At 49.4% G+C, this 26,701-nt stretch overlaps 1 protein-coding gene across 5 annotated transcripts in view; it reads left to right on the top strand.

The window, feature by feature from the left end:
- Positions 1–46: 46 nt before the first annotated feature.
- TMEM63B (transmembrane protein 63B) overlaps positions 47–26,701 on the top strand; it is a 48,818-nt gene continuing 22,163 nt past the window's right edge. For 2 of the 5 annotated variants that reach the window (XR_005626377.1, XM_039697815.1), the window contains exon 1: positions 47–228. The gene's annotated coding sequence lies outside the window, so the exon portion shown is untranslated. Of the gene's footprint in view, positions 243–26,701 lie in introns of all 5 variants that reach the window. The other 3 variants (XM_039697812.1, XM_039697814.1, XM_039697813.1) reach the window with 2 other exon arrangements.

The raw sequence follows: 26,701 nt of genomic DNA on the forward strand, positions 1-26,701 counted from the left end.
GCCGCAGCCGCCCCACCTCCCCGCCGCTGTGCGGAGCCGGCGGCTGCGCGCCCCGCCCACTGCCGGGGCCCCGCCCCCCGCCGAGCGCAGCCGAACCCAGCCGAACCGTGCCGGACTCGGCCGAGCCCAGCGGTCGTCGCTCGCTGCCGAGGGCGGCGGGGATCAGCGCGGTGCCGCAGCGCCCGGCCCGGCCCGGCCCGGGGAGAGCCCGTCCGCGCTTGACACGGGGTAAGGAGCCGCCGGTAAGCGGGCGGGAGCTGGGGCACTGCGGAGTGCGGCGGCCGCGGCTGCTTTAGGCCCGCAGGGTTGGTGCCGGCGGGGATGGGGGCTCCGCGGCGGCGCCTCAGGCCGGGCCGGGCGGGCGCGGTGCCCGAGCGGCGTGGGCCGCCCGCCGCCCCGAGGCCGCCCGGGGCTTCTTTCTGTCCCCCCTTTGCCGTCCCTCGCCTCGGCTGCTGTCGGGTAACCGGGTTCGTGCACCCCGGGGGTGGCCGGACCCCTGCCCGCGGCGCGCCTGGCTCTCCTGCGGTCGGCGCTTTTGTGCGTCGCCCCTGCAGGCACCGCTGTGAAGCCGAGCAGCGGGGTGGCAGGAGGGATGTTCCAAGGGTGGTGGGAGTAGCGCCCAGTTTTTCCTGCTTATCCTCCCCTGGAATACTTGACAAAGGGCTGTCGGATACAGCTCATATCCCTGGCCAGATAGCTGAGCAGTCCCTTTTTGCTCTTGTCTCGGTCGCCAACCCCTCCACATCAGCAAGCCATGTTTTTTTCCTCCTTCTACAGAGTGCACCCTTTATGTAGCTACCTGCTGGAGGGGGCATCACGCCAAAAATCTGCAATGTGGCTGCAGTCAGCCTGGTGTTCTCAGCAGGTTTGGTAGCTCTCAGCTAGATGGAGAGCAGGTGTTTTGGCAGTTTGAGGTTCTGGGCACCTCCCTCCCTTGCTCATCTCGATAGTAGAAGTTAGAAACAAAAAGCCTGTCACTGTGTGCTCAGGGTGACTAATTTAGTTGTTCATAGTCCTAGAGGAGTCCCTTCTCTCCTGGAATTGTCTGTTACTGTGAAAGTGTCCTGCTCCATAGTGTCATTGTCTGGAAGGCCATGGGCTGTGGGGCAGGAACATCCGATTAGCGGCGGTCGCAAAGCTGCTGAAGGGTTGCATGGCTCAGGCGCCTTTTGGGTGGTGCCACCGGTGCCCCACCTGAGTGTGGGGCAGAGCCTTTGCAAGTGCGTGGCGGGGACCAGTTCCCCTCCCCTCCAAACAGTGACACTGTTCAGTCCCTAATAGCTTTTATTACTCTTAATGCTGCTGAGAGAGCGCAGAGCTGACCACTCAGCTCGTAACTGACTCCAGGAGGACTCCATTCAACCAGAAATAGCAAAGCATTACTTCTAATGACTGCAATTAGCTGGTATCTACCGAGGAAGGCCTTTTTCATCTTGAGCCTTTTAGTGGTAGGAATACCCTCTCTTTATGGGGAGAGAAGTCCATTCTGCAGTCTTCACCTGGATACCATAAGAGCAAAATAAACATGAAAGAACGTGCCTTTGAGGGGATTGGGAAGAGGCTCTGGTTTGACTCATAAGTATGTTTTGTTGCAATAAGTTTGCTCTATTTTTGTCTGTTCCTGTCTTTGGTAACCTTGGAAGGAACTGAAGCTACTGTATTTTCTGGGGGTGTCAGTTTTCATGTCAAGAAGGCATCACCACAAGGCTTTGCAATGCTCCATTTTCTTGCCTTTTGACCAGAGCGTAGTGTAACTATCCTGAATTGTTCTGAAGCTATGAGTTGAGCCAAGAAAAGAAAAATCCTGAGTGTGCTTTGCTTCTAGTTTGTGTGGGGGTTTAATATTTTTTCTTTCTGGGCTTAAAGTATCCTTGGTTATATTTTTCAGCTTTCTGCAGTAATGAAGTGGGCTAGAAACTTGCTTGGAAGGGTTTTTATATTGTTTACATGGAAAAAAAAAATCTTCCCGCAATCTCTTCATTCTGGGCACTGGAACTTCCAGAAAATCCCAGGTAGCCGAGGTTTGCAGTGAAAGCTTGAGAGCTGGCAGTGCCCAGGCCCTGGTTTTTGTCTGTTGCTAAATAAACTTTGCTTGAGCCTCTGGTCACTGGGAGCCCCTGAGCATCCTGCCGGCAGCTCCTCTGCCCCCCGCCCATCCACACCGAGGTGCAAACCCAGCCTGCCTCCTTTCTGTGAGCACCCCAGCTCCATCCTGGTGGCCAGGCTGAGCCTGTGTGCTGAAAATCCAAGGGCTGCAGGCAGCACCTCCCGCTCCCACCCAGGACAACTGGGACCTGTGTCATCTGACGTGAGGCCTGCGCAGCCGTGTGGTGCTTGGGGAGGGAGGAGGCCCTGGGTGTAGGGTACTCCCGTGTGCTGTTAATTGCAGACAGCGCTGGTTATGGATCCTGTGGCTGATTTGCATATCAAAGCATCTGAGAGCTCTGCCGTGGGTAGGGACGGGCAAGGATGATAAGGCTTGCTGGAGGCTGGGACTGAATCTTTCCCGTGGCTTCCTGTGGTGCACAGATGAGACAGGGTGATGGGAATGTTTGGAAAATGGAGTTTGTCTCCATGTCCTTGAATGCCAGGACCATAAAGGCTTTTTTAATCTAGCAGCTGCTTTCCAGAGGGTGGGAACCAAGCAATTCTTGGTGACAGTCCCTTAGGCTGCTCCTTCCCTGCCTTCTGCCACTGAGGGCTTGCTGGGTAGCCCACAGTGTCGAGCCCTGCAGATGCACACACACACACATCCCTCCCCATCATCCAGCAGCTCCTGCTGCTTGTTCTCCACACTGACTCTCACACAAGGAGGCAGAGGCCCTGCTTGGAACAGCAAAGCAAAGGGGCAGATTTGCTGCTGCCTGAACTGACTCTGCAGGGTCTCAGGTTTTTTGTAACAGCTGAGAAGGTGTTGGGGAGGAGGGACAGGGAATGGCAGAGCCTTGAATGGGCCATGGCCTCTGCAATACTGAATGAGTCAGAGGAAGGTTTGGCTATGTCTGATCTCAATAGAGCTGTCTGTTCTTCCTCCTGGCTCTGGAAATGAACCTGGGGAGCTTCAAGCTTGCTTGCAGGCTGAGCTGGAAACTGAAATGCAGGTTTCCAGGAAGGGAGAGAGAGCTGGGGGTCCCTGTGTCCCTCTGCCACTTTGATCTCAGTGTCTTGCTGGTCCTGATGCTCTGGCTCCAAAGGACTGTACTGTGGGACAGGTGGCCTGTCTGAAGGCAGCTCTGTGTTCTTTGTGGGACTGCCTGCTGCCTGGAACTGCAGTCCTTGTCCTCTCTCCTGTGCCCTGTACAGCTCAGGCTCTTACTGGGATGGACCCCTCACCTTCCTGTCCATAGGGTGAGTTGATTTGTGCAGGACCTGCCTTGAGCACAGCCTTCTCAGAAGGCACCTTTCTGCTGCAGCCTTCCTCTGTCAGAAGCATCTGGCTTGTCCAGGGTACTGAGTTGGGGGGCAGACCTGATGCATTGCCTAGAAAGTTGGTTAAAAGGAGAAAAATAAAAATCAAGGAATGAGAAAGAAATGAATCTGTATGTATGCATTCTGCAACAGAGAGAGGGTGAGATTTCGCGAAGTCACTGCCAAGCTTGTAGAGCAAAGGCTTGCGGTATAAAATGGCTTTTCTCTGAGCTTGCAGGCCTGTGGTTGGCACTGCCTTCTCAGTTCATGTCCTTCCAACGTGGAGCTGGGTGTCTGCCCTCTGCTCCAAATACAGATTAGCTGCAGGAAGCCTGAGGCTGGCTTGTTATGAGAGATGCAGAATCCTTTCCTCCGTGTTTCTCTGCACAGTGCTCACTGCCCTTTACAGGGCTGTTTGCACGCTCCCCATGTGTTACTTGCTCATGATTGCTAAGCAGTCCTGGAAAGGCTTCTGTTCTCCCCATGGCTCTTGCATGTTGAAATTGACTGACTGCCATTCTCCCTCTTCTGTTTTCACCCCCCTTCCTTCACTCCTTGAAGCCGGGTTGGAGAATGGAAACAGTTTCCCTGTATCCCAATGCTCTTGTCAGGCCAAGCTCTTGCAGTGGCTACACAGTTTATATGGGCAAGATAGGCATCCTGCTGGCATGGCCCACTGCATCTGAGCAAGGTCTCCTGTTCCTGATGTGCTTTGGTCTAACTATTGATGCCATCAGCCTCTGCCCACATGGTTATTGTGCTGGAAAGAGAGAGAGCTCTTCTTTTATGCATGCTGTTTTTCCACAGATAAATTGGTTGTTGGTAGTACAGATCTGGCTTATAGCAAGGTTTTGAAGATTTCCATTTCTGTTGGCTGTTTGTGCTGTTGCATTAAAGAAAGGGCTGGATCTCTTAAAGAACTGTGTGTTAGAAAGGCGACACATTGCATCAGCACAGGAGAAAGCAGTCACAGGCAGGATTCATACTGCCTGTTTTCAGTGTGTTCTGCTATTGCTTTTCTGAACCACCAGAGCCATGCTACCTCTGAGCAGCAAGCTGAAAAATCTCCCCGCCTTTCTCTGTCTGGAAGAGTGAGTGCTGCAGGCCTTTCCTGTGTGTCTGTTTGCTCTCACTCCCTGGAAGGACTGTATGCCCTCAGAGCTGCTCACATCCCTTCCCTGGGTGTGCTCATTGCCTCTGCACCCTTGTAATTTTTTTGTGCAGAGAAGTTGCTTGCTTTGACACCCCCTTCCCAGGCAATGCTGTCTCAAGTTTCTGTGCAGGTCTCTGTCCCCAGCTTATTGCAGAGCATCACTCTGCAGACAGCTAGCTGCCACCAGCAGGAGTGATAGGACCTCTGGCTCTGTCGCCGTGTGATGTTGCCTGTGGGGAGGTGTTGTGCTTTCTCCTGTTGGCCTGCATGAAAGAACTGTTCTGATGGGCTCCCTTAAATCATCCACCTGTCTCCTGATGTGTTGCTGACATGGGTCAAGGAAAGCGTGCTATTCTTACAAGTGCAATTTTGCACAAGAGTGCATTTGGTGGGAGAGTTGTGTGCTGGCCTGGCCCTGATTTTGCCAGATAAACAGTGGCCTTTAGTAGACTTTGTTTCAGAACCCTTCAAAATCAGACAATTGTGGCATGATCTTGTGCTTAGAGGAAATTCAGATGGCAGCCAGTCTTGTCCTTTGCTTGAAGTAATTATCACATCTGATGATTTCTTCTGGAGGGCAGAGAGCACCTGGCAATGTCATGGACTGGGGAGGGTCTCTGAAGATGGCCTCAGGATACTTGTGCCCTTGAGACAAAAATTTAGTGCCTTTGAGTTCCAAGGAAGATCTTAAAAGGGATTAATCCTTCATCTCCCTGTGCTTATGGCCTACACTCCCTTTATGTGAAGCCGTTGAGTTTTGAAGGCTCTCAGGTGATGCTGGTAAAGCTGACATCAAGCATATACAAGTGGGTGGTTTGGTTTTCCTGGGCTCTAACTCCATGCTCGAGGCATAGACCTGGGAATGAATTATTGTTGTGTGTCCACTGAGCTGCAGTTGCTGCCCAAGGACTCGCTGTTACTCACAACACAGAAAAGGCAGCTTTGTTAGTCACAAAGCTGTAAATCTGGGAGGAAGGAACTGGGTTTGCAGTGGATGTGAAACTTGGTGTGAACTCCCAGCTATGGCAGAAGGAGCTGATGCAGCTCTTGGATAGAAGGACTTAGCTCCTGCAGGCGTGGAAAAGAGGAACAAATAAAATGTGACAGTAAGAGCTCTGTCTTCACCTTGCAAACAAGATCGGGAGTGATGAGTTCATTTTAAAAAGCAAATCCAAGCACAAATCAGAATAGGTGACAGGACTATTTTGGTAAATTAGACGTGGTCATATGGGCAAAGCCTTATTAAATTTCCTTGAAAGCGCTTCCAGACTAAGGCAACTTTTGCATGGTGAGCAACCACCAGAGAAAACATCTCATGAAGGGACCGTCTGAGGTTTGATCCCTTGAAATACAGGGGAAAAGAATGCGACTACATCGAGCCTGTCTTAATAAGGTAGAATAAGCAGTTAGTGCTTATTCTGTTAGGGAGGTGGGAGAATATGCCAGTTAAAACTCCCCAGCATCCATTTGTCTGGAACGTAGTGCATCAAGTTGGTCAACACCCCTGCCTTAGAGGATGGCCTGTCTTGTAGGTGAGCGGGGGCGACAGATAAATATAATAGATCTTGACTTAGGTCAGCTGCGTCAGTGACCCAAGTGTAAGCCTTGTAAACAAACGAGAAAGGAGCAGGAGATGGGAAGCATGCCCCATGTGGGCCCTCAACTAATGGGAAAACTGTATTCAAAAGAGTTTCTATCTGATAAAGAGACCCTAGCTAGGCAGGCAGGCGAAGATATTGGTATTGCCAGAATTTGAGGCTTGAAGATTAGTGCTCTTCTGGGAGCAGAAAAACACAAGGAAAGCCTTGTGCCAGGCTGTGTTAGGAATGACGCCTCTAAGGTGCAGGAAGCAATTAGTGCTCTCAAAGCCTTGTGCCAGGCTGCATTAGGAGTGACACCTCTAAGGTGCAGGAAGCAATTAGTGCTCTCCTGAACAGAGATGAGGTGTTGCTGAAGGGCCAGGCTCAGATATAGAGGCAGCTCTTGGAGAAGGATGTGCACAAACAAGAGACTATCCAGCAAAGCAATAGAAACTAAGATCTTTAGAAATATGATGTGGGAGGAAGGATGAGAACTGTGAGAAGGGCTGTGTAGCCTGAGTAAGAAAAGGTGGAGGAGGGAACTTCGTGGTCTTTAAGAATATACAGCAATGTACATTTTTAGAAGACTGTAGTTGTGATGAAGATGGGGCAGGAAGTCACTTTACCTGTAATTAGGGAGTTCAGACTTTATGATTCCCTGTAATATCAGTTGGGATAGTGAAGCAGAAATGGAGGCTATCTTGAAGGGCTTTTTGGGGACTTGGGGTGTCTATGCTAGTTCTGGAAGAAATTAGCTAAAAGTCTGTAGATCTGGATGACTTGCAACTCGCTGTGCCTCAAGTAAAGAATCTTGATAGATGACTGTTAAGGCCCCTTGAAGACTGCCAGTTGTAATGAACATTTTACACCTGGAAAGGCAGCAATGAGTAGCCCTAAGAATGAGGCTATTGCCATGGACGATGTTGGGGAGGTTGATACTAAAATACGCTGTCTAAATCCAATGTTGGTGCTCAGAAAAGGCTGCTGAAAAATCAAAGAGAGCACAGAAAAGTTACAATATTAGTCTGAGGTCTGAAGAGATAGATTTGTGGTGAGAAACATAAGGAGATGAATCTGCTCATCTAATCAAGGCTAAGATGAAGGTGAGGCTTGGTTATCCTGCTTAAGCATGGCATATCTTGTGACTATGTATCATTAGCTTGGTAGAGTAGAAATGCTAGGCTATGAAGAGTGGCAAAAAAACCTGTGGTGAGATGCTGGGATTGCAGTCAGCTTCAGAGCTGTGCAGCCAGCTCTACCTTCTCCTCTTGTACATGTGGAGGTCTTTCCTGTTACTTTTTCAGTGTACCTCTGTTCTCTGGGTTTCTTCTTCTCCTTGCCTGTTGCTCCTTGGTATCCAAGGCCTTTTGTTGACACTCCTCTGCCTTGTGAGGAGACAGCTCCAGTAAAACAAAGCACTCACCTGGCCCCAGCTTATGTAGAGTGATGCCCTGACAAACCTACACCCATTCTCTGTGCATGTGCCTCTGGAATTGTTCCCTACCTCTCCTTGTCCCATCCTGTTATCTGCCTCTGACTGATTTATAGCATCCCTTCTCCTGTGGTGCCCAGTTACTTTGCCAAACAGGTACTTGGGAACAGCCAGCACCTAACAGCTCTCCAAACTCAGCACCCTAGCTGGTGAAAATGATTAATGAAACCAAAGATGACCCTTGCCTCTGGTTCCTGGCAGGCTGTAATGCAGTGCTTTGTCACTTTGAGCTACTAGTTTATTTAGGGTCATTATGCCTATTTTCAGTCCATGAGGTGATGTTTCTTCCTTAGTCCAGTGAACAAACCTCGAAAGGTAGACTGGGTGAGATACCGCAGCAGATGGCTCACTAAAATCTTGCTACATCCACAATTTCCCTTTTACCCACTAACACTGTAATGCTGTTAAAAATAAAAATGATACAGTGAGCCTGACAGGATGTGTCCCTTGTAAATCCCTGCTACATAGTGCTCCTGGAATCTCATGCTCTGTGTCTTAGTTTTATTACTGCCTGAGGTAGGAGGGGAATTTCAAAGCTGATAGATAGCTCCTGACTATGGTTTCAAGTCAGGGAAGGCAAATGCTTTGATGTGCTTTAAGCATAAAGGGGGGAAAACCCCCAGCATTTCACTTTTTTATTTTGTTTTCCTCAATGCTTTGTTCCATTTGATGAGAGCAGAGCTCCTGTTTGTAGGGAATAATGCCAGCAAGACTTTGTGTTTTGATCTGGGAGTTGAGTGCTACAGGGTGGAACAGCTGAAGTTGCTCCAGAAGAGTCTTGTGGAGTAGGAGCCATAGCTCAGCTTTCCTCTGGTGGATATGGAGTGAGGGATGTGCCTTTGCAAATCAAAGGTTTAAACCATGGTATGGTGGCAGCATTTGAGCATGGTCTGGGCCATGTCTCTGGTGTGCTTTAGGTATTTCCTCCAAAACACCTGCAGCTTCTGGCCTGCTTGATATGTGGGATTGCCTCTTTTGATTGCTCTGCCAATACATTATTTTAGCATAAAATGCTCCTGCTTCTAAAGTCTGGTTTTATTCCACCGCCTTAAAACACTGAGAAGCAGTTTTGCCAGTATAACTGCACCTTCATCAGCAGCCTTATGCCTGTGGAGACATGTTGATTGCTTGGCTCTTTGCCTCTGTGTCTGACACAGCAGTGCTTGCAGATGTCTCTGGGGGTAGCTAGATGTGAAAGATCAAATAGAATCTTCAGATGGAGCTTGCAGATGTGGGGAAGAGAAGAGATGGGAAATCTAAGTAGAGGAGCTGGGCAGTTTTGTTGAGCCTCTTTTCAGAATACATGGAGTGAGTGGAAGTGTGTGTCTGGTAAATATAGAACAAAGCAGGCTCACTCCATCATTCTTACCATGTCTTCTTAGAGCAGGAGTTGGATAGAGCAGCATTGGCTGTACCAAAAGGGGGAAACGATGTTTTAAGTTTTAGCTTGTATATTTTTCAGATTCTGTGCTGCTTTATTGTGTAGTTCTGAGCTTCATGTTAAGTGTTGGTAAGCTCTCTTTACAGAGTAGCTGGACAAAATAATTTCTTTTCTAGCTTGGGACCAAGGACAGCCTATAAGTTTCAGGCCCAAGAGCATTACCAACAGGTGGACTAAAGAGAGAAAACAAGAAGGATGTGACTTCATAACCTGACACAAAATAATTCCTTTTCTAGCTTGGGACCAAGGACAGCCTATAAGTTTCAGGCCCAAGAGCATTACCAACAGGTGGACTAAAGAGAGAAAACAAGAAGGATGTGACTTCATAACCTGAAGTTAATTGGACAATTAACTCCAATATGCAAATGGACCAAAACTTATAAAAGTGTGAGACCTCATGACCAGTTGTCCATTTTGTGACCATTTTGAGTTCATTTTGGGTGTAGCCCTGGCCAGGCTCTTGTACTGCCCAAGGTGTATCTATTGAGGCCTTTTAATAAATACCTACTTTAGTCTTTAACTCTGTCTAGCCTCTGCTCTAGGTCAGCCTTCCCACAGCATCAGGACAGTGTAGCCAGAGGTGGCTTTGCTATTTGAATGGCAGCACATATATTGTGTCTTATGTTGTTTGCACTGCATTTCTTGGAGCAAGAAAAGAAATTTTTAAACCCGTTTGGTGAAAGTAGACTCCAGCACTTCCAAGCAGTGGTACAGGTAGGGCTGCGTGTTGTAGTTGTAGGTGTGTGGGCTGGAAACTCCCAGCCTAGTCCTGAAAAACTACTGCAGGGTGGTGAGCCTGTCTGCCCTGGAGCAAAGGTGCCCACCTGCTCTTCCCTCTGTTTCCTTCTCTTCCCTCTGGTTGTCTCCATCCTGTCAGTCATCCTTATCATCCTCTAATTGCCTTGCAGACCACTCTAGCATATCAGAGCATCCTTTGGCTTGCAGTGAACATTTCTGATTGTGAAACCTGCCCTTTCTACCAACTCCTCCCTTCTGAGCTGGCTCTGGAGACTCCAAGAGCTCTGGGCCAACACCCTCTCCTTGTATCCCAGTGCCAGAGCTTTGCTGCCTTGTTATTCCTGCTCTGCCTTCCCGTTTAGACAGGTGTACATTTTCATACCATTTTTGCCTGCAGGAGTCTCGTGGCAGGTGGATTTCAGGATAAGAGGGTTTGAGACTCAAATGTGGCTGGAGAGCAGTGGTTTGGTGTTGGGATTTGTGTTTCTTTGGTTGTTTTGTTGGGTAGTGAGTAAGAAAAAGAAGGTCCAGGAGGGAGACCTGCTGGTACGTGTTGCTGCCTGCAGTGCTGGGGTAGGAACCTCCCGTTCCTTCCCATACTGTGGTACCCAAGCAAATACCAGAGGGAATAGTCAAGATGTGATTTCCACTCTCCTGTTCTGGTGAATGTAAATGACAAGTGAAAAGAAAAATGGACAGACATATATGCTGTCTCTGTTACATCCCCCACGGGGCTGGGGACTGGCCTTTCCCTAATGTGAACTTGAGCCCTACCTCTCCAGGTAGGAGAGAACTAAAGGAGAAAGTGTGACAGTGAAGACAGGTGGCAGATAGCAGGAGACACTTGATAGCTGCATGAGGTGTAGAATGAAGAGCCCATGGATGGGGAGTGGCAGCTGGGAACAATGAGCAGAACAGCCTGGCTCCACCCAAATGGAGTGGATGCTGCCTGCAGACAGGAGAGGGTGTGCAGGGGATGGCACGGGGGGTCCCGTGACTCAGACTAGAGATGGATGGGGAATGTTTTATTCCCTCTTTCTCATTTTTTGTGTTAAACTTGCAGCTTGGTGCCACTGCATGCTCCCTAGAGGGCGGAGAGCATACCTGGTCCTGGAGAGCCTAAGCACTGACCTTGGATGGAAAATTAAACTAGCAGTGGCAAAGCTTCGCAAGCTGAACTGCTGCCCACCTGGGCATCTCCCTGTCTACTTGGAGCTGACCAAGCTGGCAGAGGCAGTGTGAAGTTTTGCTCTTGCAGTTACTCTGTCAGGCAGCTGGGAAACCATCTAAAAACACCTTTGGTTTTAATCCTGTGGGTAATTTCAAGTCAGGTGTTGCTGATCCAGGAGAGGGGTAAATTCACAGCCAGAGCAGAAGAGAGGACAGCAGAGCAGTGACAGCTCCCTGCTGCTTTCCTGGACCTTAACAAAGGGAGCAGAGGTCGGTCACTGCAAGATGTACCCTTCACTCCTAGTAACTCAACAGGGATTTCAGCTGTCTGTAGGTGAGAGTGCAGGCAGCAACAAGTACTTGTGTGCTGCTAGTGTGTATCATCTGGAAAGTGGATTGTCTTTCCAGTGGCTGGAAATTAGCTGTGTTATCTCCCTGGAAGGAGTTGTGTGTGATTCTGATGAGCAGAGGCATGGGGCATATCAGCAGCATACCCGTCTGCAGTCATGCAGCTGTTCAGGGTGGGATGCAGAGCACAGGCAGGTTCTCCTGTGCTGTGGATCCATAGCACTTCACTGCTGCTCTCTAAAGCAGAGTGTTGGCTCCTTACCCCGTGTCTCAGAGTGGTTGGGATGCCAGAGGCAGGCTGGATGCACGGCTGGTAGCAGCAGGGAGTGAGTCAGTGCTGGGGCGGGTGAATCCGTGCTGGGAGGAGCAGGTGGGCAGGGGTGAGAATGACCGGGAGCTGCTACATGGACATGTGGGAGGCTGGCATAGAGTGGGCAGCCAGCAGTGGGTACAGGGGTGAACCAGGAGGATGAAGGCAGTAAAGGATCATCCTAAGCATGGGCAAAGTTGCTGGTGCCTTCACCTCTGGTGGTGCATGGAGTGCAGAAGCCTGCACCCCATTGATCCGTGCTGAAGGGATGGTACACAAGGGTAAGCTGAGTGGATGGCTCAGAGCCAAAACTTGTTACGCAGTTGTCCAGCAGTTCCTGAACCCTATGTGTGACAATGTCCTGTGCTCCAGTCATGCCTCTGGACTCCAAGCCTTGGGTGAACATGCACTAGAAGTCAGCTGAGGCTTTCTGGTAAAGTCCCTGACACCAACCCTCCTTTGCCTGTTAGGAAAGGTTAAAAACTCAGAAATTGATCCAGCCCCTTAATGTTAATATGCATTCCAGTCAGCCCATTTGGGACTGGTAAATGCAGTGGCCTTGAAGACAAATCTGGGGAAGGGAGCCAGGAGGTCCATTATGAGTTTGGTAGGGTGGAAGAGGTGTTGGCTATTTGAGGGCAGGAAAGCAATAACTTTCTCAAAGATAGAGAAGAAAATGTGAGGTTCAGAAAACTGGCCTGGCACCATGAGATGGCTGGATACAGCCAGGAGGGAAAAATGGAAAATGCAGTGGTGGCTCTAGAAAGAGTCAGGGTCTGGCACTGATTGTTTTGCCTAGAGGGACTTTGAGAATCTGATCTGCCACCATATGGGTGTGCAATTCAATAACATCACATGGGATCTGTTTCCAGCCATCTAGGATGGGATATTGCTTGGCATTGGAGAAAGTCTGCAAAATTAAAGGAGCCCTAGAAGGCACTCATTTCTTGCCTTCTATTGCTGAGAGCATATTCTTGGACAATATTCCAGGTGTGAGATGGTCCTTTGGGGAGTTAGGGTTGTAATCCCTTTCCTTCCCCTACCCTGCTTTGAGAGCCATAGCCAACCTTGTCATGCTCATCTCTGCCCACAGCGAAGGCTGGTGTTACTGTGCCTCAGCAGTCAGATGTCCTTGCAAAGCTTCTAGGGGCACTGAGCAAAGGTAATAATAGAGTGACCATGCAGAGCAGGCTGGGCAAGGGTGAGCAGTGGGAGCTGCTTCCCCACCCACTGGCTGGAGGGGTTGTGCTTCCCCTGGAGATGGGCACTGCCTTAAGAGGTCCTGTCAAAGCACTGTAGCAACCAGCAGTGCTTTATTGAGCTGCTGCAAGAAGGTCCCAGGAACTGTCAGAAGGTTTTCAGAGCCTTCATTTTAAATTGGTGCTTCAACACCTGCTGGCACTTAGTGCTTCTCAAGGCTAGAGCAGGCTGCAAGGGGATGCTGGCACACTCCTTTGTGCTGAATCTGATCTCACATTTTCACAGGAAAGTGTTCCCAGAGCTTAAGAGTCTGATGTGAAAGAATAAGTGTGCCCTTGAGTCTCCTTGCATTGGTGAGGGAACTGCAGGTGATCAGCTGATTCTGCAGCACCCATCCCTAAGTAACCCTCCCACGATCCTCTCATCTTCCCACGACAGAAGAAAGTTCCCTTGCTCATGCTTCCTTGACTCATCTCATCCTCCACTTCCAACAGGAGTGTGTTTGGTGTTAGTAAACACCATGTTATAAATAGGCAACTGATGCTATATTGGGAGGAGTTTTCTGTGGTGAGCACAGGCTTAGGGAACCTGGGCCTGGAGGCTGTGAGTACAGCTCAGGCATGCAGGGACATTAGTGACCCCTCATCAAGGGGCAGCAGTGGATGTGGCTGAGGGGATGCTTCCTGAGCTCCAACTTCACTTACCTGAAATGGTATCCAGAGAATCCCACCCTGCCAGCCCTGCTCGGCTTCTCACTGCAAGGGTGTTGAGCTGCTGGAGCATGTCCAGAGAAGGGCAGTGGAGCTGGTGAAGGATCCAGATAACAAATCTAATGAAGAGTGGCTGAGGGAGCTGGGGATGTTTAACCTGCAGAAAAGGAGACTAATGGGAAACACATGTACCTTCCTGAAAGGAGGTTGTAGGTAGATGGGGGGACAGTGTCTTCTCCCACCTAACAAGTGATAGGACTTAGGAACATGCCTTTAAGTTGCACCAGAGAAAGTTTAAGTTAGATTTTAGGAACAATTTCTTCACTGAACGAGGGTACATGGTTTAATGGTAGGTCCAACATTGCTGAGTTAACAGTTGGACTTGATGGTCTTCGAGGTCTTGCCTAACATTAATGATTCTGTGAATCTGTGATGTGTAGATTGATATTAGATAGGTAGGATTGAAAGCAGGTGGGATTCAGGAGGAAGGAGTGAACATCCAAGTGGCTATGTTGGGCTAAACTTAGGCCTGAGGGTCTGCAGGTGTTCCATGCAGGGACTAAAGTATTGCTGGCTGGCAGCAGTGAAATAAAACTGGGAGCTTGGTAGCTGTCAGCTTCCTTCTGTTGAGATGGTCCCTGACTCAGGAGAAGGTGTGCCAGCATCTGTGTGACTCTCTAAGATGAGCAGGTAACTGCCCTGGGATGCTTTGCAGTGTCCACTGCAAAGGCCAAGTTGCCGAGTAGAAGGCACCAAGCAAGGGATCTTTCTTTGAATGCTGAGGAGTCACACCTACACATCCCTGTGCCACTTGGAGAGCAAGTGCTGACCCTAAAACACTGCTGGGGCTCTGGGTTTCTGGTGAGCTGCAGTACACGAGTCACACACACATGCCCAGTGTGAGTGAATGAGGTGGAGCCCAGCAGAGATGCATGTGGCAAAGCTGATTGCAGAGCTCCCAGCATTGGCTCTGACAGGAATGTCCCTGCCACCCAGATCTGGCAGTCTGTTCCCAGCAGCTGTGACTGGCACCACAGCCTCAGTAGAGACCCGCTTTCCGTATGTGGGGATTCTTGAAGACTTTGACTGGGATGCCGGTCAAGTGGCATAAGCAGAGGGCAGGGTGCCAGTTGTGAAATTCCAGCCTTCTCGCTTACAGAGCTGTGGCAGGATTACTGTGGCAAGTCTTGGGCCTAAGCAAGTGGGCAGGGCAGTAGCAGAAGTGGGGCTTGCCACCCAGGACAGGAGGCTGGAGGAGTTGCTGCTCTCCTGCACCCTGGTGCTTTTCCGTTCCAGGCCCTGGAGGACTAAGTGTGGCTGTCAGGTTTGCTCTGGGGGCAAGGGGCACTGTCATGGCTGGGATGTATGTTTCCAGCACTGGCAGTGTAGGGAGGAGATATGATGTACCCTCCTCAGGAGGCTGTGATTCAAGGTTGACACGCCTGGATGGTCTTAGGCAGGGGACAGCTGACTTTGCAGCCTTCCCCTGTACTAAATATAAGGGGGACTGGGGGAAAGGAGCAGCAGGCTTCCCTGGGAACTCTAGGGACAGTGTGGTGGTGGATTGCAAAGAGCAAACTGAATCTGAAAGCTCTCCAGTTTAGGGGGAGGAGGTTTTGCTTGGTCTGCTGCTCAGGTAAGCAGTCTTGTCTGGCCTTACTCTGCATTGTCCGGGTTGTGTTTTAAGCCGTGTAAACCTAATGCTGCCTAGGGCTTTCCTGGGCTTCCTCCTCTGAGCTGATTGGAGTGTGTTGGAAGAGGCATCCCAGAACAGCCTGATTGGCATGCAAAATGCAGCAGTGTGGCTACACTTTATCCACTGATGAAAAGCAAAATGTGCTGTGAGAGGCTTCTGCCTCATCTGTAGTGTGTAGCACATGTCTTTCCATGACATAATCTAAAAAACAAATGTTAGGAAGCCTCCATTATGCGTTAATGGAGTTTGTCTCTGCCATTGGTGTCTGTTGGTTGCCTACCCCAGTAAGAGTGCAGGAAATTCTAGATCATAGAGCTGCTTGGGATTACTCTGAGGGAGCTTGAGTGCTTCAGTGCAGAGAACTTTTTGAAATCCCCTGTAAGTCAATGGAGGTAAGAAAGGTGTTGTGTGTTTGCGTTTGCCAAGAGCTGATTGGCAAACTGATTGATGGTCATGATCCACAGTGAGTCTGGTAACAAGGTTTGGGTTATGGAAAAATGGCACAACTAGGATGTTTTAATGTTTGTTGGTATAAATGGGAAAACTGAAGTACTCCTTGTAGCAGTTGACCCTTATCAAAATACTGTGTTTGTTTAATTTATTTTTTTTAATAAAAGATAAAAAACAAAACAAACCTTACTGTGGCCTCCCTCTGTGGTCAGTTTGGGCACCATGGGAGGCAGCTGTGCCGGAAGGGAACGGGAAGTGAGAGGACCAGCTAGGATGACAGAGTACTGGGATATATGTATATTTGGCCACAATGTGACTGAAAGAGAACCCTTTGGCCTGTCAGGCTAAGAATGGAAAGGAGTTGGGTTGCAGAGCAAGGAGGCTGCAGTACCACTCTCCCTCTGGCTCCAGCTGTATCTATGCTTGGGGTGTTTGGGCACAATACATGTAGAAAGATGCTGAACACACAGAGAGACATCAGCTGTGGGAAAGGTGTGCTTGGAAAATGACAGGTGTACAGACTTCAGCTTGAGCAAAATGGAGGCAGATAAGAGATGTCTTCTGTCAGCAAGGGATCTTCAGTCCCCTTGCTGAGAAGGGAGAACAGTATTTTTGAAGCAGAAGTATTTGAGAAGCAGAAGTAATGAAATCTGGAAGCAGAATCAGGAGAAGTGGCATGCTTTTCAAGCCTGCCAAAACCATTTCCCCAGGAAGAGAAGAAAGCTTTCTGGTCTAGGATCATTTATTTAGCTGGTTGCTATGAAGTGTATTGCAAGAACCTATTTGTCATCATTAAAGAAAAATTCTACTTAAACTTCTTGGTCTTTGCTGCCTCTACCCTGAGGCACCCAACTGGGGCTAGCTTGGTAACTGCTGCACATAGTCAGAGTCCAGAGAACGGTCTTGGAAAACATCTGGTGCTTGAAGCAGAGCACAGTACTCAAGTCTGTCCCTTTTTGGGTAAACACTTTAAGTTAGCCATGTACTTATGATGACTTCAATAAAAGTGTTTCAAGATAAGTATGTACTTTGGAGCTTTCCTCATTTCTTTGCATGAAGATCATTGAAGAAATATCTTAACAAGCATTGTCCTGTACAGTTGCCAGAGATTTGCATTAGGAGAAATACTAAGCGGTAATCTCATCTGGGTTATTAATTAGTAATTCATCTCAGTATGCCATAGGCTACTAATCAGGGTTTTTTCCTCCTGCTCTTGTGATGTGTTTGGGAAGGCCAGGCAAACTTCATGCCTATAAAGAAAATCCCTCAGCCACTGCTTTGGATAGTTTCTTTCCATGCAATACATGTGGTCTGTTGTCCCCATTCAGAAATGAAGTATAGAGCAGCATGTTCACCCCTGTGAACCAGCAAAGGACAGGGGTTTTGTCTCTAGTACCTGAATCTTTGGAGTCCACTGGCTCCTTTTTCATTTGGGTGACGGCCCCTCCTGCCCCCCTCTGTGATGCTGTGCTTCACATCAGTCCAGCCAGCCAGATGCCCCTTCCATAGAAGGTGAACAGTTGGGAATGTGATTTCTTGGTAGAAGCCCATGGCATGTTTTAGTGCATCCTGGCAGTGTTGTGCTGTGTGCTGGTAACTGTGCCCAGCAGAGGGTTAGGGTTGTACGGGGTTTGACCATCAAACTTCAAGACTTCACATAAGGATGGAGACACAAAGTCAGAGACAGATGTCACCTGAGGTTTGGGGCACCTGGACCCACCACACTGTTTTCTTTTGACATTAGAAGTCATCTGTGGAAGCACAGAGTTTGAAAGGCTTTAGGAGGGAAAGGTGGTCTCAGGAAATATGGCCAGAATAAGGATTGAGGTGGAAGGGCTTAGCAGGGCAGCAGATGTGGTGGGATGGAAATAGCACAGCTCTTCTGAGCATGTCTCTTTCAGAACTAACTGCTACAGCTCCCATTAGGCTGTTCACCATTGATTTGTGCTGGTTTTAGGCAGTGCTTTCCATGGAAAGTGGCCTCCAGGTGTGCAAGCTGCCTTACAGCAGCTCCAGGTTATGATGCTTAGCCGCTCCTGGGTGTTCTCCAAACCCAAGCCCATGGAATGCACCCATGTCTGTTTTCCTTTCAGCACCACTGCCTGGAGCAGCAGAGCCCAGGAAAGTCTGGCATGCCTGAGGGGGTTGTCAGGTGTCTGGTCATAGTCTTTCTGTGTAATACTGTTCCATCTGGGCTGGAGGGCCATTCCTGCCTTCACCTCCAGCAGAGAGGTGAAGGCAGGAATGCCTTAGTCCAGTGTTTGGTGTGCTTCACATTGTTTTTTGAGGTGAGCTCAAAGCCATTTTCTTCATATCAAGTTAGAATTTTGGTGGTCTTAGTAGATGTGAGCACCCTGGCTTGAGCTGAGGCTGTGGGCAAGAGGAATCCAGTTTACTAAACTGCGGTCTTCAGAGGACTCTGATAGGCTTGATATTTGCTTGTGTGGAGCTGTGTTCCATGGATAAACAGTGACTCAGAGCAGCCTCATCCAGTTAAAGTGCTATTTCTTTGTTTGCCCTAACATTGAGATAGAGCCTGGATGACATGAGGCTCTCACTGCTGTATCTTACCAAAAACTCGGTGCCCTCCTCCGAGCCCAAACAGCCACTTTATCTCGCACGCCTTTATCAGTGGGTCTGGGAGCCAGGCTGCTTACCTTGAAGTACCACTTCAGTGTTCCTTGGTCTCTGCTGGATCTCAGTGCCCAGCGACCAACTGGCGCTTTGTTCCTGTGTTCCCAAGCCAGGCCCAGCTCCTCTTGCCAAGCCCAGTGGGGTGGAGCAAAACCATTGAAAAGAAGAGCCCGATCAGCATCTCTCAAGTGCTAGTGGCTGGCTGTGGGCCCAGCCTGGTGCACGCCACTGACTCCTGCCTGCAGACCCCAGTCCCAGCAGTCAAAAGCAGGCAGAGCCGCCCTGAAAACTCAAGAGGTAGATGTTCAATAACCCTCATTTTTCCCAGCAGGTAAAGGTTATTGGGCACCTGTCTCCAGATTAGATCTCTTTGGCAGCATCAGAGAAAATATCACATACAGGAGGAATTGGGACATCTCTGGGTCCTGATGTGCTGAGTGAGGTCCAATAGATCTCTCAGGCTTTGGAGCAAGGACAGTCTCAATGTTCTGTTTAATGTCCATCTACCTCTGCTGTGACCTTTGCTATTTATTCAGGGCCCAGCAGGAGGTCAAAATTGGTCTCTTATAACATCTGTCTCTCTTACTGGAGTTCAGTAGCTGCTGGGACAGATTGCAAAAGGGGAAATGTGTGCTGTAGGGCCTCAAAGTTTTTTCAGTGGCACAGTTGTCCTATTTCGGACATGTTTGCAGCCAAGGTTGCCCTGCTGCACTTGGTTGTACGGTGGCTGCCACGCCAACCCTGTGTAGTGCCCTGGTGCCATGGGTTGGGCTGTGCTGCTGTTGCTGGAACTCTGACTCTGTTGAGATTTCCCCAGTAGATGCAGAAAGTGAATTCCTAGATGGTCTCCTGTGACTGTCCTGGCTTGCTGGCCACATCCAGACCTCTTGCTGTGAGAGCCCTTTGCTGATATCTGCTGTTGTTGAGGAATAATTGAAGACTTTTCTCCTTCTGCTGTGGCTGCCAAATCTCTTTACAACTCAGCATGAAGTCATAAAGGGATCTCAATTTTGCTTGCTGCAGGGCTGCGATTACCTTGACCTTTGGTGTTCAGCTGTGCTGTGGGTCCTTTGTAGACCAACTCTGCAAGGCAAGCACTATCTTAGGAATGCTTCAAGGAAGGTGGGAAAAGGTGAGAACATCCTCAGCCTGCAAATTGTAAACACTTGAAGCTGCAATCTGCTGAAGGACCTTGGAAAAGAATCAGCCTTTATCTGTTACAGGAAGGGTGCCAGTGCCAGGATTTGAAGTGGATGTTCCTGTTTTAGGAGCAGCACTGAGGCTGCTCCTGCGGAAGCTCATGCAGTATGCTGGCAACTTGTCCCTCAGTGCCCACGAGGGAAGAGAGTTCCCTCTAGGCTTCCTGGTTTGCAGTCTGGGTGTCTGCTGTTGGTTGAGAAAGCCAGGCTGGTGAGCCCTTCCCTGCTAGTGCCAAGCTTCTTCACCAGTATGTGAAGGAAGGGTTCTTCTATGTGCCACTAAGCACCATCTCCAGGGGTGCTGCTCTAAGCACATGGATCTGTTTTGCCACTGTTCATGGTTTCAATTTGCACATGTCCCTGTGGAGCAATTGCTCAAGAAGGGTGTAGATAGGTGACACTGCCTGAATGCCAGGCACCCACCAAAGCCACTCTCTTGCTCACTTCCACAGCTGGACAGGAGAATGTAATGAAGGGCTCCTGAGCTGAGGACTGGGAGAGAGCATTCATCAAAACAGGCTCAAATTAGAGATATTACTTGATTTTCTTGCTAACAAAATCAGAGTAGGGTAATGAGCAGTAAAATAACACCTTAAAAACACATTCTACCCAAATCTACCTCCTATCCCAGTAATGCAGGAAGATGGGAAATAGGAGTTTAGGGTCAGTTCATCACCTGTTGTTTCTCCTACTGCTTAGGGAAAGGAGTCATTCCCATGGTCCACTGTGGGATCCCTCCCACAGGAGACAGTTCTCCATGAACTTCTCCAATGTGGGTCCATCTCATGAGCAACAGCTCTTTGTGAACTGCTGCTGTGTGAGTCCATCCCGCAGGCAATAGTACCCCTCAAACTGCTGCAACACGGGTCACTCTTCACAGGGTGCAGTCCTTCAAGGACAGACTGCTCCAGCATGGTTCCTCTCTCCATGTGTCTCTTGCAGGTTCTCAGGCTCCAGCGTGGGTCACCTCCATGGACTGGAAGGTGGTCTCTGCATGTGGGTCACCCTCCATGGACTGCAGGGGCACAGTTGCTTCACCATGGTCTTTACCACAGGCTACAGAGGAATCCTAGCCCTGGTGTCTGGAGGGCTCCCTCCCTACCTCATTCCCTCCCTGTCCTCCCTCGTTCTCCACTGGCCTTGGTGTCTGCATACTTGTTCCTCTCACATGTTCTCACCTCACTCTTCTGTGCCTGCAATTACAACTGCACAATAACTTTCTCTTTTTACATCTGTTATTGCAAAGGAGTTACCACCATTCCTAATTGGCCCAGCCTTGACCAGCTTTGGAGCTGCCAGGGACTGGCTCTGCTGGACATGGAGGAAGCTTCTGGCAGCTTCTCACAGAAGCCACTCCTGTAGCAGCCCTTCCCTGCCCCCCCCGCCCTCCCCACTCCCCTTCCTACCAAAGCTTGGCCTTGCAAACCCAATAGAAAGGGGCATGAAGCTTTTATGAAGTACCATCCAGGAGAGGTAATGTCTCAATCCTGTGTGATGTTGTCAGCTTAGGGCAGGAGGCCCGGGCAAGAGAGAAGTTTACCCCAATAACTGCTGGCTGCTCAAGCAGCTTTCATGCTGCAGAAAAAGGGATAGGGATGCTCTCAGGGCTGATGCACTAGGGTGTTCTGCCAGCCTCTGGTGAGGAGTCAGCTGTGAAGCCCTGAGAGGTGGCTTGGACTCCTCAGAGAGATGCTCCTTGCCACTGTTTGGTGACTTGCATCACCAAGGAGTTTCCTTGGTGGGAAGTGCTGATCATACTTCATAGACAAATGATTGTAATTGCACCCAGTGAACAGAATTCTTGTGTCTTTGAATACTGTGCTGCAAGGAGGTAAAAACTTTGGTCATGCAGAAGAGAGAAGGAAACAGTCAATGTGACCTTGTGAGACTAGATAAAAACCCAGTTTTATGAGAGACACACACATTTTTCGCTCAAGAGGAAAAGCTGGGTGTAGATGAGAATACCCAGTCTGTGACTGGAAGGAAACAGATATGAGGCCTGAGGAAAGATGAATATGTGTTACTCCCCTCTACACAAGGGGATTGAGATCAGAAGCTTTGGGATGACGTGAGGTTACTAATAAACAAAGGAAAAAAGAATGAGAGCTGCAAGAGTGCAGAGCTCCTGCTAAAAACATGCCCCTGTGCAAAAGGGACAAGATGGTTTTTAGTCACTTGAGAAATGGGAAAGATGTGGAAAAATTCAGAGTAAATATCAAATCACTAGGGAGATTGGTTTGTGTTTATGCCAAACCAGATGCCATGTGCCTGAACAGCTCTCCTTAACAGTGCTTGAAAACCAAAGTGGTATTTGTGCAGTAAAGTTCCTGTATGAATAGTGACTCTCACTTCAAAAATGAAGTATGGGAGAGCTAGCCTGGGGCAGGCCATATGCAGTTAGTGTAAATGATGATAATAGTAATGCAGGAGATAATCAAAATGGCAACCCATGAAGAACAGCAATTGTGCCAGTGGAATCCATGAACTAGAAGCTGAAAACTACTGGTGTTGTGAGGTCATGAAGTCTCCATCCTTGTCTTTGTTAAAAGTCTACTGGGAATTGGTGAAGTTGGTACTGCTGGGGTGTTGAGTGATAAGTGAGGGAGCCCTGTTATCTGGGACTTACTCCCAACCATATGATTTGGTTGCCATGTGGGCAGTGCAGCACCTCATCGGTCTTGCTGCTCTAATGCTTTATTGTGTTTACTGGATCACTATCAGTGCATGCCTACAGGAAACAAGGGACACCAAACAGTAAGTAGTACTCCTTTATAAAGTAAAATCTGGCAGACAAAGTTGATATCTTTTTGAGATTTATAGCCTAGGAACTTGAAGGGAAAGTGACAGGTAGATTTTGATTTGGTAACTAATGAAATACTCAAAATTTACTGTAAATCAGGGTGACTGTGATTCTGCAGTGCAAACAGAGAGCTGATTGATGTGGAGAGCTGTTTGATAGATTGGGCTTTCTCTTGATGGCAGAGGATGAGTCCCTTGCCATGAACTGGGACATGTGGATAGGTTCCTATGAGACACCATTGAGGGTGCCCATGTGGCATTGAGACTCCATAGTGTTTGTCAGTAAGCAGACAAGATGGGACTGGGGACCTCTCCTTCATGGTGCAGGAATTCCAGGTACTGTGGCCATGTTGTTCCTTGTAGCCAGGTGGAGGCAGTCGAGCTGCCTTGGCAGCAGAACTGCATCATGGTGTGGTGTGGGTGTCACTGTTCCACCAAACCTCTTTGGAGGGGAAGGGGCCATCATCAGCCCTTGCCTGATGGCCAGGCAGGAGCAGACACACCTTGCCCAGGAGCACCAAAGGGAGTCCAAAGGGATGTGAAAATTGAGGCAGGAAGACAGCAGTGTGGGACATGCATCATGGGAGCAAAATGCAGAGCCAGAGAGACCAAATTGCCCTTAGGCTGAGGACAGATTAGCCAGCTCTGATGTGAAGAGCATGAGCCACAGCATGCTGGGTTCCAGGCTGTGGTACAGCCCTCCTTGGCATGGTACATTATGTTCAGGGCACCATATGACTCAAAAGCACTACCATCAGATTGGAGGGAGTTCCTGTAAAAAAGAGGCATAAACAAGACCTGGCTGTTTGTAGCTCAGTCCATAGCACTTGGCAAGGTAGAGAGTTTCCAGTGGGTGAATACAGCATGAAGTGTTTTGCTGATGTTCAAAGGCAAGGCTTTTGTGATTATCCTGGGTGATTTTGAAAGGGACTTGGTTGTGAAGTGGACAGGTTCCTGACCTTCATGAAACTCAAACCTAGGTTTTACATGGATCCAAATGCTTCCCACTGTTATAGTGTGCTGCCATCTGTGCCAGGCACTGTCCCAGCTCAGGGTTGCTTTTGTGGTTTGCAGTGCTTACATTTGTGTTGGGAGCAGGACCAGGGGTTCCTGAGCATTGGGGTGAACACAGTCATCAGTGTGCAAGCCACCATAAAATGGTGCTCTGAGCAGTGTGGGGTTGGGGCTGGCTGTGACAGTGACAGAACCTGCCAACACCAGGACTGGGAGCTGATGTGCACTAAAAAAAGGTGTGATGCCCTTTAGTGATAGATGTTTGAGGCCTGGCGCAAAGCCAGTTGGGAGGACTTCGGACCCAGGGCAAAGGTGCACTTAGTTTTTGCTTTGAAGAAGCCAAGCCTGCCAGACCAAAGCTTTGTAGGCCTGGTGTCTAGTTGGCTAGTTCATAGAGGTGAAGTGTGTAGGAGCTTTGTATTGACTGGAGGAGATGAAAAGGAGACAAAGAGTTGTAGGGTTTTGGCAGGCCCTCCTCCTTTCTGCTGATACAGGACCGATCCCTGCTGTATCTTGTCAGTGCTTTGCCCAGGCTTGTTGGAAATGCACCCATAGCACATTTGCTTCTTGATGCTTTCTCCCTTGGCCTGCAAATCACGTTTCTCCTCACTGCACCCAGCATGTCAGCACTTCTCCAGCCCTCAGCTGCCTGAATGCTCTGTGCCAGGTCTGAGGCATGGTGCAGGACAGCTTTCCCACTGCTGTTTCTGCACCAAGAATGGTCTTTTTGCTGTTTAACAGTTGTACTCTGGGAAAGGCTTTGAGCTAACTTGTAAGCCCCTTTCTCCCCATCTGTCCTGAGGCTATTCCCTGCTTGATTAACAGAGTCAGACTCTTCTTCCTGTGGTCTATTTGTGGTTGTAAGCAGTTTGCTCAGAATTCTGCTGGACTTTGCCACTTAGGTGCAGGTAATGTAGGTGGTTGTTTGAGGGGATGAGAAGGCTCCCTCAACATTGGGTGCTAGCTGCTGCATGAGGGTCCCCAGGTGCCCAGTGCAGACAGGTCTGTCCTGCCCTGGCAGGCAGAGGCTCAGGATGGCACATCCTCTGGGCTCAGGTCCCTGGGGTCACAGTGTGGGTTACCTATGGTACCTAGGAGACCAAGAGTACCCCAGAGGAGCATGTCTGAAAGGTACAGGCCATGTCCACATCACCCTTCATGTCTGAGAATCAAAGGACATCTCACCTCCCTGAATGCCATTCCCAAGAGATTTAAGAAGGTTTGGGTTTCTTTTTTTTTAGTCTGGAAATTTGGTATTCTAGCCCCAGACCTGCTGGTTTCCGGTTGCCTGTCTCTGCACCTCCAGCCTGCTGTAAGACTGTCACATTTCCATAAACAAATGTGTCTCTACTAAAGCACAAACTTGATGTTCTAATTACAGATGGAGTTATTAACATTTACTGGTGAGAAAACAAATGAACGTACCTTCTGTGCTTACGTCGTTGAGTCTGTGAGCTCAAGCATCCGCTTTATTGATTTATATTTTTCTGCAGGCATTTCTCAGGTCACCTCCTCATGTCTGGCTGACATCAGTGGTGTGGCTGGAAGAACAGAGACACTTGCCTGTGTCAGTGCATCTGTCTGCTGGTTAGCCAGCTGTCCAGCTCCTGCGTCACTCCTGCCTGAGTCCCAGCACAGTGCTTCCTCTTTCTTTCTTTCCCCTGGTGCCAGGGATTTGGCAGAGGACGTGAATGCTGAGTGTGAGGGGCAGAGACTTCAGGGTGAGCTGGTGAGAATGGGAAATGCTCTATTTGGGAAGACCTGCAGTGCTGTTTCTGTTGTCAGCCCTGGCCCTACAGTGCTGCAGCAGAGTTCAGTGTGGGACAGGCAGCCTCCTCAGCAGGCATCTCCCAGCCTGCAAGTGGGACAACTCCACAGGCTTCCTGATGCACATTTTGCAGCCAGAATCATAGCTGTGAAGGACCAAGGCATGTAATCTTGGCCTTCCCAGCCTTATTCTGTGTTTTCTTCTTTCTCTTTGCAATGGATAGATGGGAGCATAGGGGCTTGCCTGGTTGCTGCCTGGGTCCTCATTTGGGTGCTGACCTGCAGGCCAGGGACAAAGACAAGAAGTAGAAGTCTTACCTCGCCCTGCTGAGGCCAGCAAGCTCTCAAGAACAGCAGTTTTCAGGGCTGTGTTTGCACAGGGCTTAAAAGGCAGAAACTGGAGCTGCAGCACCAGGTGGGATGTGCTTTAGGGACTTCAGGTAGGAAGCTGTATGCCTCTGCTCCTGACATGTGTTGGTGAAAACAGGGGACACTGTGGACATGCTGGTCCTGCTGGGGATGTAGGGGCTATGCTGTGGAGCAGGGAACAGGTTTCTCTGTGGGTGGGAGAAGCCTCTCTTCCTTCCTCCTTCATACTGTTAGTAGAGAAGGGGATGGAGTCCAGTATTGCTGAATAAGAGTGGAAAATGCCTTTTGGCAAGTCTGTCTTTGCTGTTTTGAGGAAGTCAACATTAATTATGCAGAGTGCAGGAGGGGAAGCCTCTGAGGCTTGCATGGAATCTGGTTCGATGTCCTGCTCTTAATGTGCTTTTGGCCCAACTGTATTCTGTGGTGACAAGCCATGCTTGTGATCAGGGAAGAGCTTGCATACCTTGAGCTAGTTCCCACCACTCCAGCCTCACAGCAGCTTCCTACCAACTTGGTGCACCTTGTCTCTTGATGCTCAGGAGCTCGTGCTGATGTTAGCATCTCAGCCCAGGCTGAGCCAGGCTTGCCCTCACCTACAGCCTTTAAGGGGAAGGAGGGATCAGGAAAGGCACCTTTAACCATGTTCTGGTGCAGCACAGCTTGTGTGGTCAGAGATGCTCCTTTACCTCTGGTGGCAACATAAGGTATAAGGAAACATGGTATAAGGGTCCTTCCGTAGAGGGAGACACTGGGATCAAAACAGAAAGCTTTGCAGAACTACCTCTGCCTTCAGTGTGTATTTGAGTTGGGGAGAGCAGCTGTTGCTAGAAAAATCCCCTTATCCCTCCCACACTGCTGGAAGGGATTTCCTTTCATAGTTGGGAGCTGTGCTTCTGTACTATAAGGCTGTGTGTGCTGCAAGCAGCACCTTTCCTCCCCGCCTGTACTTCAAGTGAAACACCATACCAAACATCAGCTGCCTGCAGGGCTGGCCCTGCACCTTGCAGCACAGGACACATTGGAGAGTGCCCTGCCTGGCTGAGAGTGGGGCCAGAGAGTCCCCTGGAGTGAGCATCTGAGACCAAGGTGCAAACCAAATGCAAGGAAAGAGGTATTGCCAGACCCATGGGCTGCACTGCACTGTGCCTGGGAAAACCAGCCAGTCTCCTGATTAGCTGAAAGACTCCTGGGAAGGGCCTTTGGTGAAGGGTACTAGCTAGGCA

The sequence above is a fragment of the Passer montanus genome, unplaced genomic scaffold, assembly GCF_014805655.1.
Source record: "Passer montanus isolate IOZ18808 unplaced genomic scaffold, ASM1480565v1 scaffold12, whole genome shotgun sequence".
NCBI lineage: Eukaryota > Metazoa > Chordata > Aves > Passeriformes > Passeridae > Passer > Passer montanus.